This window comes from Palaemon carinicauda, chromosome 30, assembly GCF_036898095.1.
Source record: "Palaemon carinicauda isolate YSFRI2023 chromosome 30, ASM3689809v2, whole genome shotgun sequence".
Lineage (NCBI taxonomy): Eukaryota > Metazoa > Arthropoda > Malacostraca > Decapoda > Palaemonidae > Palaemon > Palaemon carinicauda.
The window spans coordinates 71,551,367-71,565,802 of NC_090754.1; the positions used below are offsets into that span (position 1 = coordinate 71,551,367).

At 47.7% G+C, this 14,436-nt stretch overlaps 1 protein-coding gene across 4 annotated transcripts in view; it reads left to right on the forward strand.

Moving 5' to 3' along the window:
- LOC137623277 (zinc finger protein 132-like) overlaps positions 1-14,436 on the forward strand; it is a 57,322-nt gene that overhangs the window by 599 nt on the left and 42,287 nt on the right. The window lies entirely within an intron of this gene.

The following is a 14,436-nucleotide window of genomic DNA, read 5'->3' on the forward strand; positions in this document are numbered from 1 at the left end:
AGTGGGAAATCAAGGTTTTAGTGGGGAAATTCTATAAAACGCATGATTTGATCCAATATTAATGGTAAAAAATGCATCATAAACACAAGTTAACCAATTCTGATAGGGTTAATGTGAGTGGCGGGAAAAGGAAGTATTGTAATGATCTATCATTCATATAATGGGTATTTTTATACTTAAGGACATTAATTGCTTTCAACATAAAATATAGGTTTTTCTGTTGTATTATGATGTGATTTGAATGATTTTCAGGTTTATTTCCATAGCAAATGAATACTTATCTTTCCGCCACCCCTCTTAAGGCCACAGTGATTTTCAGGGCACTACCGAACCTAATAAACCCACCAAACCTAGCCTAGGGGCCCTGTACCCCTACTTAGGCCTTTACATTCAGATCTCCCTGGACAATTCTATCCTGTTCGTAATACTAGGCAGGCAGTTAATTCTAATAGCCAGGCCTTCTCCATCACGAGGCTCAATACTACGCAGTACTCTAGAAGTTTTATTCCAGCTGTGACCAAGTTGTGGAATGATCTTCCTAATCGGGTGGTTGAATCAGTAGAACTTCAAAAGTTCAAAGTTGGAGCAAATGCTTTTTTGTTGACCAGGCGGACATAGTCTTTTTATAGTTTATTTATGACATATTTGTTTTTGATGTTGTTGATAGTTTATTATATGACATGTCTGTTTTGACGTTTCTTATTTTAGAATGATTTATTGTTAATATGTTCTCTTCATTTATTTATTTCCTTATTTCCTTTCCTCACTGGGCTATTTTTCCCTGTTGGAGCCCCTGGGCTTATAGCATCTTGCTTTTCCAACTAGGGTTGTAGCTTGGATAGTAATAATAATAATAATAATAATACAACCACCTAACCTAGGGCCCTGTACCCCTACCTATGCCTAGCCCATGCGAGGCCCCCCCCCCTTACAGCCACTACCTAACACATCCATCAAACCAAATCCTAAGTGATGGTACTGCTGTATACATTGTTATACTATCACCATTATAATATACTGTGTAAATTAATGAAGCTTACCTTAAACTGTTGGTTCATAAAGATGTGCTGCTGCTTTGAGGACAACGTGAAGCGGTTGCGAAGGTTCCTTGACATGCAGGACAATTTTTATTTTGTAAAATTAAATTGTCTCTCTGGCACAAATCCACTAGTTTTTCAATATTCCCCGAATAAGTTACAACAAATTCATTTTAAGTTAGGAAACAGTCAGGACAAGAAGATGGAATTTCAACTTCTTGTGCAATATGAGATGACGTGCTTGCTATGGCCTCCATGTCTAAGAACGAAATGAAAGACCTGGGTAAGATAATGTATTGTCGCGCTGTGATTGGCCAAACCTGTAACGTCATAGTGGATAGGCGCTGTGATTGGCCAAACCTGTAACGTCATAGTGGATAGGCGCTGTGATTGGCCAAACGTCATAGTGGACTAGTTTGTCTGCGGATTATAGTGGTTACAGGGCTCATTTGAGCAAAAAAAGACACAGTCAACAATAACAACAGACTTAGAAAAAATCTGGGAGGAAGACATGAGTAGCGTGAGTTTGATCGTCGATATATAAAGAACTAGGCATTTGCGACAGATAATATTATACAGAAATACTACAAAAGACTTCCTCAACATAGAGAACTAAGTTAGAATACGCTACATTATTAATGTCCATAACTAAACTAGTACCATTTAATGTCTCGATTTTTCTCTGCCGTTGCCCGCTTCGCTTGTTAATACACATAAATTCACTGCTCTGTTGTTCTGGCAAGCGGTACATGGATGAACTGCTCACTTCAATTATGTGGGATATTCGATATTTTTTACTTTCAGAGGTGTAACATTATATAATGATTTGACAGCATTTTTAACATAATCACTTACTGGAATAGATGAATCTACGTACACCAAGTATTGAATTATATTGAACTCCTCTCAGGGTGACATGTTCTTCTGACTGTAGTCATGCTGGAAATGAAGTGTAAGTGGAAAACAGTAGCTCTTGTATAAAACATCTGGGAACTGGTGCATAAATATTAGGAAGCTCATAATTAGTTAAAAAAAAGCCTGGCAATGATTACGTCATATTAAAAAACAGAACAGCTGTCAAAAGTGAATGCAAACAACACATGCCCAGTAACCCACCCTCAGTCTCTCCAAAGTAAACAATGAACATGGACAGTGAAATGGTACTCACATTTTAATCCATCAATTAGTGATTCATGCCTCAGTCACACAGATAAAAATGCCAAACTAGCCAGTACTCGACCTTTTCTCACTTAATGAATTGTTTAATAATCGTGCAGTACTGTAATTTCTAGTAAAACTTGAATTAGTTATAAGAAAAGGACGAGTACTGTATTGGATATTTTGTTATTTTTTAGCTCTATTTCATTGTGTAAAGTATTTTATTAACTCTTAGGGACTGATTGTGGGTTTTGCTAGCCTATTGGAAACGTCCCTGCCTGGCAACCTGTTGGACGGGGATTCGAGACCTGCTCAAGCTCAATAGTTTCTAGTAGTGTCTGCAACTTTACCATCCTTGTGAACTAGGGTTTTGGGAAGCCTATAGATCTACCTGCCCTGTCATCAGCAACCATTTCCCGGTCCTGGCTTGATGGGGAATGGCTTGGGTGCTAATCATATGTCTATATGGTCAGTCTTGAGGGCTGCCATTCATGAGCAATTTTTATAAAAATTTTATTACTGTTCTTAAAATATTTATTTTTATTGTTCATAACTTCTCATTTAGTTTATTTCCTTTCCTCTCTGGGCAATTTTTCCTAGTTGGAGTCCTTGGGCTTATAGCATCCTGCTTCTGTAACTAGGGTTGAAGTTTAGCTAATAATAATGATAAAAATGATAATAATAATAATAATAGTAATAATGCGCTGTTTGTAATCACTTGCAGGATCTTTTATGTTCTTAGTATGATGTAATCATTAGCTTTTTTTTTTTCATTAACTAATTGCGAATGTCTAAGTATTTAAGCACAAGTTCTCAGAAGCTGTTTTACCACAGCCAATCCCTTCCCTCTCTGCTTCAGCTATAGCATGACTGCTGTCACATGATAATATCTCCCAGAGAAATGGTCCATCTATTTTGAAATACTGTATAGTTTTATTTAATCTAATTTGGTGATTGTTACACTTTCCATTCACTATACAGTATAAGATCACTTTCCATTCACTATACAGTATAGCTATTGTTGCTCATCTGAAAATAAAACGTATCACCAAGATAGTGACCAGTTTTCCAAACCAGAGATGTACCAATGAACTAATGTTTATTTGTGAGTGAAACAAGCCACGGCAGAACAAAAACCCTTTGATGGTCATGATACAAATTACAGGTATCGATGATACTGCACTATAATTTCATGCGAAGTGTATAAACTGTATCTGTACCTACGCGAGCATACAAATACTCGTACTTAAAGTAAGGAGATTACTTCAGCATAAGCTGGAATCGGTCCTTGAAAATGGATAATGAGCACTCATCCGACCAATGAGCGGTGAGGCCCTCACAGTTGGTTCTGTATTCAATTTTGCTTTGACCACTAGGCTGTTCGCACCTGTGTGATGAGCGTTCTTCAAGCTATTTGATTCTTTTTCTCATGCTTGATGATGATGGAATGGAAACAGGAAATTGGTGTCTGGTGGGGCAGGGCAGGCTCTGCAACTACTACGTGGCTAAGACAGATGTAGACCTGTATTACCTCTTTGCATTGTGTCGGGAGCATGTCTATACGCAGGCATCCCCTTGTGCCGAGTGTCAATGCAGTGGTAGCCATATGCTCTGAAGAGGAAGAAGTATGCTAGGCCTTCGTTTGGGTCTGAGTGGGCAATGCCCAAGAAGACAATGGCGAGTTGCTGATTCTCCAAAGGAAGATTGTCTGCCGCATCCCCCCCCCCCCCCTCCATAAAGTTTACGCCATGGGATCGGTCCCCAGGGAGTACACCATGGGGGTCAGAAGAGCATAGATCAACATTATAGTCTTTTTCAGGTTTTGGTGGTGTGCTGGGGACCCTGAGTGTTTGGTTTGTAGCTCCCCTTAGGAGGATGAAGTCTTTAATTGTGATCATGTCGACTGTTGACGACGAGTTTGACATAAAGAAGGCCTGGCTCTCAGTCTATTTCTAGAATGATGGAGCTGTTACGGCCTACTTCACCCTTCCTTCGTGATCGTTGGATGGTGGCTCTCCCCTCCTGCAATGACTTGCTCCTGAAAGAGGGGTGGCACCGTTCGATCTTCTATTACAGGGCTGCGCTCTCTAGTAGGTGGAGAATGTTGGGCTAAGGGCTTTTTTTCTTGTGTCCACAAACATGAGGCTGTTGGCCAATCACCCTAACCTATGGTGCCGGGTGAACGATGTGCCTCGTCAAGCGCCACTGGGTCTCGTGCCAGGAGTTTGCTTCCCATGGCCCAGGCCTTTAGCTGCCCCAAATTACGTGCCTGGTTCTGTCCTGGGAGCAAAACGGATGTATATTGGTTGGAGGGGGGGTTGAGCTGAGACTTCGTAATGTGTTGCCTCACTTTCGTCTGCCATGCTCGGGCAGGATATCACCAGGACTTTGGACTACTGTCCAAAGCCCATAACAGAGGCTGTCTACCCTGAGTCAGAGAGTTGACTTTTGGAGTCCTTGCACTCATTTGTTTGTGCAATGTCTTGGGGAACAACGGTAGTTTCACCTTCGGGAGGACTTTGCTCATCGATTGGTATATTGGTGCCCCTCAAGGATCGAAGCCCTCGTTGTTGCCGTGGCCCGTGGCCAGATCTTGATGATTACATTCTGGACCAGGTGGATGCTCTGATCTGTGGATCTGAGAATTCGCTTCATCTGAGCAGGTCAAACAAGATCTTGCCTCTTTAGACAACGGAGGTGTTATATATCTGAGAAGGGCACGATTGCGCCTCTGCAGGTAGACCCATCAGTTACCGCTCTGATAGGGTGGCTCCCGCTGGAGAGATTCAAGGCTGACGCTTCGGCCTTGGCTTCTCTCCATGCTGTCTCCTTGCTCAACCAGAGGTCGGATCCAGTGACGTACTTCCTAAGGTCGTTGGGGTTGTCTACCTTGGAGGTCTTAGAAAAGTACAAGAGCTTTGTACTGTCTCGAGGGAAGGCCATCACCTACCTGGCTCACCAGATAGCTAATCTGTGGGGCAACTGGGTTTTGAAGAGACAAAACGCTGTAGTTTCTCCCTTTACAGATTGGACTGAGGTGCAACGGCTCTGCTCCTGGAGAGTTGTGTGTAGGCAGCGGTGGATTCGTGGAGGACCGCTTCACAGGACTCCCTGATTGGGATGTTGCCTCCTAGGGCTCCGGTCCTTCAAAGGGAACAGCAGCCAAATCTTAGGGTTCAGCCAGTCCTCTGGGTTTGTGATTGAGGAAAGACCCTGTCCCTGTATAAGACAATGTGCCATTTCACCCACGGTCTCTTCTTGTAAAGATCCTATGCGTGCACAGCCTTTTCGACTAACACATCCTGATCCTTTGAGGATGGGTGTTGGTGGGAAGAGGGGAGAGAGAGGGAAACGCTGAGATGAGTGTTCCCCACTCCCACTGCTGAGAGTAGTGTGTAGTTCGTCTCATCACTGGGTAACGTTGTTGTGGTTTGTGGACTCCGGCCAGACATAGCACTCAGAATGTCTGATTTGGGAGGGATGCCGGTCACACTCCAGCTGCACTATTTTAAAATGCAACGAATGGGGAGGGGAATGTTTCCTATCTCAGGATTGCTTACCATGGCTGCTGGAGCTGGCTCTTCTCTTTCTTCCTTCAGCAGCTCTTCTACAAACAAAGGCTGCAAGATTTTCCGACGTTAGTGACCGTCTAGTTCCAAATGGGTGCCTTCGGATGTATTACTTCCAGTGCTATTGCAACATCTTGGGCTTCTGGGCAGTAACTTCGTCAGACTCAGGCTTGGTAAGGGAGGAACACAAGAGAGAGTAGGGTTGAGCGAAGCCAACCATTCGGATGCTCGTCTCCTCTTGTGTAACTTCTGGGACTATTGAGTTCACAGATAACGTTGAAGGGAGGAGCTGGGGGAGGAGTGCCCCTCCTACACTTCAGGTGTCAGGACAGTAGTCAGACTAGTTACTTTGGTGGATTGGAGCACAAAATGACTCCTATCTCCTCAACAAATTGCCCTGTAATGACGTTTAGGAGGACTGAGGGTTGTATATTCCGTTGCACCGTAGGATTTCAATTCAATTTGCACAGCTGCCAGTGAATTCTTGGATTCAGCAGAGATCAGTACGATCACCTTTTCAGCCGCTACATTCCTAGTGGAAGGAACGTATGTGGTGGCCAACTGACAGGAGAATGCAGTGTTCTTTGGGTGGTCTTAGCATCACCAGATCATGATTGGTATCACGACTTCGCGAAGGCTTTGATTTTCTACAGATGTGTATCCTTCTTGACTGAAATTTTCCTGTATCCCGCTTGCGTATACCAGATCTAGAGGTTGCATTCACAGATGCCAATGGACATTTCTGGAACAATAATGTTGTATTCAGTTTGTCAACGTTCTGCCCCTTAGTGGAGCATTTGACAAAGCTTGAATCACTCTCAAACTTAGCAGGACGCTCATGTCCCCAAAATGGCATCAAGTAGAAAATACCCGCACCTTCTACTGTTCCAATGATTCAGAGAGATATGCTCCTCTACCCGACCAATTGGGCCTACCATATGGTAAGATATTCAACAGATCGGTGGAATTCCTTTGGGTTCTCGGGGAGAAGTCTTGGACATCTCATCACAGTGGGAAGTGATACACATTTTGTGCTAATCAGATGTCTGAATGCAGGGATGTACCACCTCTGTATAACAAGCCATTGATTCTTCTTAAAGTGTGTGGCATCGTAGAAGACAGATGTCTTCTTGGAGGATCTTTTCAGTTTTGATGCAAGCTGTTACCTTCCATGGAGGGGCAAGTCCATTTAGAGCCAGCCATGAATGGCTATTTAGAATAGGGTTTCTTGCTCAAAGTCAGCAATGGAGGCCTATTGCCTGGCCTAAACCAGGTCTTTAATAATTGAGATTTTGTTATTAATAGAGCGATCCTCATTTGTATGTAGCTTGGACTGGATTGTTTTTTCAAAGGAAAACTACCACCCAGGTATGCAACCAAGGTCCTCTGTTCCTTTAAAAGGGCCCTGTTTGGATTGTTGAAGTTGACTACGGACAAGAACCTTACCCTAAAAATTGTGTCCTTTATGCGGGTATCGGCGGAATGAGTTGTCGGGGAGCATAGTCTCCCTTTATGTTCCCTATTTCGGGAAATGAAGGCAAGTTGCGTCCTCCTTCATACCTGGTATCACAGTTCAGAAACATGAGTCAGTCAATGCATGATTCCTGATATCGCCTTTATCCTGATCGTGAACCGTAAAGAAGTAATCAATGATTTGATTTGGTTACTCTTGTGCTTTGTGACCACACTTACAACACCACTCGTCAGTGCTGGGAAGATGAAAAAAAGAGGAACAAAGAACACTTTTTGTCTAGCTAAGGGTGGTCATTGACCAGACCATTTTGTCACCCTCTCCTTCCTCAGAAATAACTCAAGTCAAAGCTCACAAAGTCAGAGGTTTAAGCACAATTTCAACTTTCAAATAAAAATCAATCTGTGGAACAGCTATTAAAGCAGAAGTATAAAATATCAGAGTATGTTTACTGCCCATTACCTGCGTGATGTGACACAGGCACAGGCCACAGATCTCTTGACAATTACTTGAGGCCCTGTTGTAGTTGCAAAGTGGGTGTAGAGCTATCTTGGCTCCTCTCACAGAACCATTAACATCAGATCAATGACAGGAGTCGTGTATGAATCTGGGACAGAAGGAAAGATCGACTGGCCTTTTTCTTTTCCTTTCGATCCTCCTTTGCTCGAGGTACAGCATGAAAAACCTTGGCAACTGGACTTTGCAGGTAATATATGTACTGTGTATATGTATTTATGTACTGTATATGCCAGCTCAGAACAAACATTGGTTCCAGGGCAGCGGACCGCTGGTATTGTTAAGCCATTCGGTGTTAGGATCCTGAACTCTTTCCGCATCTCAATGCTTGAGTTTTGAGTTTCCCGTGATAAGTTTCCAGCCAGTTGGAATGAGGACTTCCCACTGCCTAAGGATTGGTCTCCTATGTTTTTATCTGTGTAGGAACAAATGACAAATTTGGAAGCAGTTTGTATTTTTACTAAATATAAAAACCTGAGACCTTTAAGTTACACGGCCTGCCTCAACCTAGGCTAAAGGTCAAAGTGAGGGTTGCTCTGCCTGTCAGCACCCGGCAACCATCTATGTATACCTTGTTAAAAGTTTAACAGCCATTTGTTCCGTAACCGAAATACAAACCACGCTATTTACAAAGGGTTATTACTTTTAGCGTAGCTGAAATGGCGAGCCATTAGAATTTAACGAGGGTGTATTACCCCCGCGCTAGTTAGCGGGGGGGTAGGGGAGTGGTAGCTAGCTACCCCTCCTCCCCCTCACACACAGGTGAATACTCACTTTCACTTTTGGCTCGGACTGTGACAGACGTCTCTGTCTTGGTCCTCGCTTGGCAGCCATTGTCTGTTTTGTCTTTACTTAATCGCTTACTTTTCTTTTACTCAATATATATGTAAACATGTTTTCATGTTTGTATATATATTTGAGTATAGAAATAAGTAAGTTTCCTTTTCAGATGTGTGTGTGTAGTGTACGATATCTACGTGGAGGCCTCGGCAGTTAGGCCACCACGGCCTAATTTTATGGGTTGCGATCGAGTTTGACTTCGGTCTTTCTCTCTCTCTCTCTCTTGAGGTCGTTCACCCTTTTACTATGTTTTACTACGCCCTTGTAGCTTCCTTCCCGTGTGGGTGGGGTTGCTACGCCATACATTTTGTTTCAATTAGTTTATGAATCTAATTGTAGTTGTTAATTTTTCAGCTTGTAGAACGATTCCTTTCGGGGTTTTCGTTTTTTTCTTTAGTGTTCATTCATTTTTAAATTACATAATTACATAGTTACATAATTATAATTGTTATAATTCTGTTTTGGTTACAGCTCTCCTTCCGCGAGTGTAAGTGGTTGTGAGGGCACGTGCCTGTTGTGTAATTCTTGTTCCTTTTCCTCGGGATTCCTCTTCGGAGCCTTCCCGGGGGAATGAATGTGTACTAATATTATTTGTTTTTATTTTTTTACAGTTACCGATCTAGTTCGTTTCTGTAATATAGCAACGGTGTGAGCTGTCTGGTTGAGTCCTGGGGATTCGGCTGTTGCTGCCTCCCCCCTTGTATTGTCGTCAGGGGCGTGTCTCCTTCTACTGGTAGTACTCCCGTGTCGACGGACAGCTCTCCAGTTCATTTTAGAACAGTCAGGAGGCTTGCCTCCTTGGGCGGATAACTTTCCTTCCGAGGGAAGTTTTTTCCTGTCCAGGCTTGAGCTTTTCCTCTTTTGGGGGGTTCTTCTCTTGCCTTTTTTTCGTGCGACTATGCTCTTGGTGCTGAGCGGTCGCACCTGCAGTTTCGCTCAAGGGGCTGGGCAACTGCAGGAGCTCCTCTTCGGAGGATTGCCCCTTTTAGGTCACTGGCTGACCAGTCTCTTCCACGAAGTGTTTCTCTTTCGTTCGCGAGAGAGTACACTCATAGAGACTCCTCTTCGGAGGTTTCTTCTGTTGCTGTTGCTGTTGGCCTCCCTCGCCGTAAGGCCCTCCGTCCGCCTCGTCGTAAGGGCCTCTCATCTCCCTATAAGGGTGCTTGAGGCGCCTTTTTGAATCTCCGTTTGCAGCCTACAACTTTTTTTTCTCGATCTTCCGTCTTGGTGCAGATGGACAGCAGTCTAATCTCGTCTTCCGACGGGCAACGGTCTTCCCGACGGACAACGGTCTTCCCGACGGACAACGGTCTTCCCGACGGACAGCGGTCTTCCGACGGACATCAGTCTCCCGGCGGACAACGATCCCTTCGGGGCTAAGGGTTGCCCCCACGGGGGTTCTTCCCTTGCGTGTCAGGGTTTCCCTGCGCGCCCTTCTGTTCGTCAGCGCTCTCCTGTTCGTCAGCGCTTTCAAGATGATCTTCCCTGCGGTTCCTGTTACGTGCCCTGTGCGCCCACGTTCGCCCTCGCGATCTAGAACTTCGGTTCAGGTCGGGGTCAAGGACTCTTCTTCTTTGCACAGGCTTCCACGCGTAGCCTTCTGCTCGTCAGCGATCATCAGCTCGTCAGCGATCATCAGCTCGTCAGCGATCATCAGCTCGCCAGCGATCGTCAGCTCGTCAGCGATCATCAGCTCGCCAGCGATCTCCGGATCGCCCACGTGTGTTACAGCTGGCACGCCAACGTTCTCCAACACTTCTGAAGGAACATGGTTCGCCAGCTACTAGCTCAACTGCGGATGCTGATCGCCATCGCGCGACCCTCAACTGCAGATGCTGATCGCCATCGCGCGACCCTCAACTGCGGATGCTGATCGCCATCGCGCGACCCTCAACTGCAGATGCTGATCGCCATCGCGCGACCCTCAACTGCGGATGCTGATCGCCATTGCGCGACCCTCAACTGCGGATGCTGATCGCCATCGCGCGACCCTCAACTGCGGATGCTGATCGCCATCGCGCGACCCTCAACTGCGGATGCTGATCGCCATCGCGCGACCCTCAACTGCGGATGCTGATCGCCATCGCGCGACCCTCAACTGCGGATGCTGATCGTTATCGCACAACCCTGAATGATCGCCCTCTTGCGGATGCTGATCACCATCGCACCCTTTCACGCGATTATTCACCTGCGCATGCTGCTCGCCATCGCACAACCCTGAACGATTGCCCGCTTACGCATGCTGCTCCTCATCGCACAACCCTGAACGATCGCCCTCTTGCGGATGCTGATCACCATCGCACCCTTTCACGCGATCATTCACCTGCGCATGCTGCTCGCCATCGCACAACCCTGAACGATTGCCCGCTTACGCATGCTGCTCCTCATCGCACCACCCTGAACGATCGCCCTCTTGCGGATGCTGATCACCATCGCACCCTTTCACGCGATCATTCACCTGCGCATGCTGCTCGCCATCGCACAACCCTGAACGATTGCCCGCTTACGCATGCTGCTCCTCATCGCACAACCCTGAACGATCGCCCTCTTGCGGATGCTGATCACCATCGCACCCTTTCACGCGATCATTCACCTGCGCATGCTGCTCGCCATCGCACAACCCTGAACGATTGCCCGCTTACGCATGCTGCTCCTCATCGCACAACCCTGAACGATCGCCCTCTTGCGGATGCTGATCACCATCGCACCCTATCACGCGATCATTCACCTACACATGCTGCTCGCCATCGCTTACCGCCAGCGATCTTCTTCACCTACGCGGCAGCACGATCCCTCGCCGTCACGCCCATTCGCCTGCGCGCCCGCGCGATCGCTCGCCTGCGCGCCCGCGCGATCGCTCGCCTGCGCGCCCGCGCGATCGCTCGCCTGCGCGCCCTCGCGACCGCTCGCCTGCGCGCCCGCGCGACCACTCGCCTGTGCGCCCGCGCGACCATTCGCCTTTGCGCGACTGTTCGCCCTCGCGCGACCATAGTTCGCGGCGAATTCCACAGCCGGTGGTAGCAGCAGGGACGCGTGCTCCTAGGCGGCACTCGGGATCACCTCCATCCAAGCACAGGTTGGTAGTGCAGGACGAAGACAGGTCAGTACAGCATTCTTCCCACCTTTTCAGGCAGGAACCGTCGTGTCCTCTCCAAAGGATCGCCCGATCCCTTTCACCTTAGCGAGGATTTCGGACTCTGTGTCCTTGGAGCAGCAGACATGGTTTGATCCGCTGGCACGGGCGTTAATGAGGTTTATGAAACCAGCACTCACCGGCCAGGGTAACAAACCAGCGGCTGTCTCTCCTACGCTGAAGAGAAAGAGAGGAGTGGACTTCGTGGTGACTTCCCCCAGGGCGAAGTTGGTTCCCAAGAGGTCGGTCTCGAGGGTCCCCTCTCCTGCACGAGTACTCTCTCCTTCTCCCGCCCTGGAAGGATTTTTGGCGGGGGGGCTTTCCGTTGAAGATTTCTCCATCGGACAAGGGGTGACTGCTTACCTCTTCCTCTGGGAGCTTACCAGGTTCTTTCCCTCCTCGGTTACGGCCCGAGGTTTGGTTCAAGGAAGCTACAGGAAGATCAAGGGTACTTTCCTCCTCTCGAGCTCAGGCACCTTGGCCTTTCGTCGTTAAGTATCTACTTGCGGACAAGCTCGATGTTGTACCATCTGGACGCGCTGACTGAAGGCTTCATTCGGGTGTCTCATCTGTGGAGGTCAACAACCTCAGACACCCTTCCATCCTTGAGAAGAGTTTTGTCTTTGCCCAAGGACAGAGACTTAGACGTCTGCTGTGCGGAGTAAATCGACTTCCGGTTTCACTCCTCCAAGGCGCTTTCTTCCAGACTCTGCAGGGCTCCAGCTCCCTTTTCTTTCAACCACGTCGGCCTAAGTTATCGGCTACGACAACTGGGACAAGGTGTCCAATTGCAGTTTCCTCCTGTCAGGAACAGATGGCACGGGAGACTCCCCCGGGGGGGCATAGTCCTAAAAGGAGTTCACGAACTCTAGGATTGCAGGTTTTTTCGCTGGGAGGATGCTTAAGGTTACTCATCCGAATGACAGCTTCCCTATGCCCATTCCCGCACAATCTCTGTGAGTAGCCAAGGATATCGCGCCTGCCGTCTCTGTCAGCGAATTCAGTGTCTCTGAACCTCTATGCCATAGCATCAGCAGAGTTGCCCGGTTGGGCAGAATGATCCATACCTTAGGCGAAGGTCTTCCTTAGGATCATCGACGGCTTCACCCCCGGCCCCCTCAGTCGATCCTTTCTTGTAAGGAAGGATCTGAGAGGGGATGTCCATAGTCGACCTCTCAGCCCTGATCAAGTTTGTCGAACAAACTTCGGCCAGCGTAGACCAGCAGAATCGATCAGACTGGTAACGAGGCGACAGGACTCCTTTAACCCTGGATCGGAAGGACGGGTACTTTCAGTTTCCATTCCATCCATCTTCCAGGGTGCTCGTCGAATTCAGCCTAAACTGCAAGTATTCCTGCTTATGATGCAGTGTGGCTATCCCGCCGTGGCATAGCAGGTTTGTTTCCCCAGAGAACTCTCCCTGCCTTCCTCTTGGCCGCTCAGGTGCAGACTTCCGCCTCCTCTGCTGTTTGGAGGGCTGGTCAACTCCGGTAGGCTCGGGTTTCGACCTTCTTCAGCGCCGGGAAAAGCTTCCGAATGCTGACCATGAGTGTGGGCTCATGGTATTTTGCTTGGAGCCTTCTCTTCCTCTGCCTCAACATCTGGAGTATCTGGCCATGATATTGAGTCAACCGCCTTACCACGTTGGAAACCCCGCTTCTCGTCCGTCCAGCGAGGTTAAGCAACGTCGGTACTTGGATGGGTGACCACCTGGGGACGCCAGATTCTGTTACCACATCCTCCGAGCCTTCCTTTCGGTTCACCGTGGCAAGACTGAGGAGAGTCGCAGTACCTGTTCTCAGTCAAGCAGAGTTTTCAGCCCTACCTTGGAACGTTTCCTAGTTCTTCTTTCCTCATTGACCCGTTTATAGTCCGAACGGTCGCCTCAGGATAAGTTCCATGTGGGGCGATCCAAGTTCCGGTGGCTTCAGGCAATGTTTAACCGGACTCCCTGGCCCTATGGGACCAGCGGAACTATTAAACCTACAATGGGTGTTGACCTATGGAGCCTCTTGATGGTAGTGGATATTCTCGTCCTTTCCCCACATTCTTGATGCGGTTCTCGGACTCGTCAAAGGAAAGGGGGGGGGGGGGGGCATGTTCCGGTCCAGGCCTATGGTCAAGACCTGAAGGATACCTCTCCATCATTCAGGCAGGCTTAAGGGCCTTAGTCTGGCCCCTCTTCAGATCCTACCGCTCCTGCCAAGTCGCCCCGTTGCGTGTCGACTTCATGCTAACCAGCAGGGGACGCATTTTCACACCTTCACATCTTGCAGTAGAGATATCGGGATGATTGAGATTCTCTCAATTCCACCATCGGCTCTCTCATTCCAGGCAGGGGAATGTTTCTCTCAGACTATCCGAGCAGAGCCTCATAGAGAGAGTGTACCTAGGGGTCTTTGACCTTGGGTAACCAGCAAGTGCTGGTCTGGGGGACCTGATCGCGACAGCTTGGAACCTCAAGCTTCTGCTAGTTTTCCCCCCAGTCTCAGACCCCGAGACTCTGGCAAGATGCATTCCGGTGATGGTGGGACAACTTCGACGCCTGCGTCTTCCCTCCTTTTTGTCTGCGGACAATGGGTCTCAACAAAACCAGGTTGTCTGTCAACCTTTCAATGGGAGAGCTCCACTGGGACTATGTGCAGAACGGTTTCTGGACCCTCTGCTTCCCCTGACGGAACTCCCGGGAGAGCTTCTCCCACGGCGCAGACT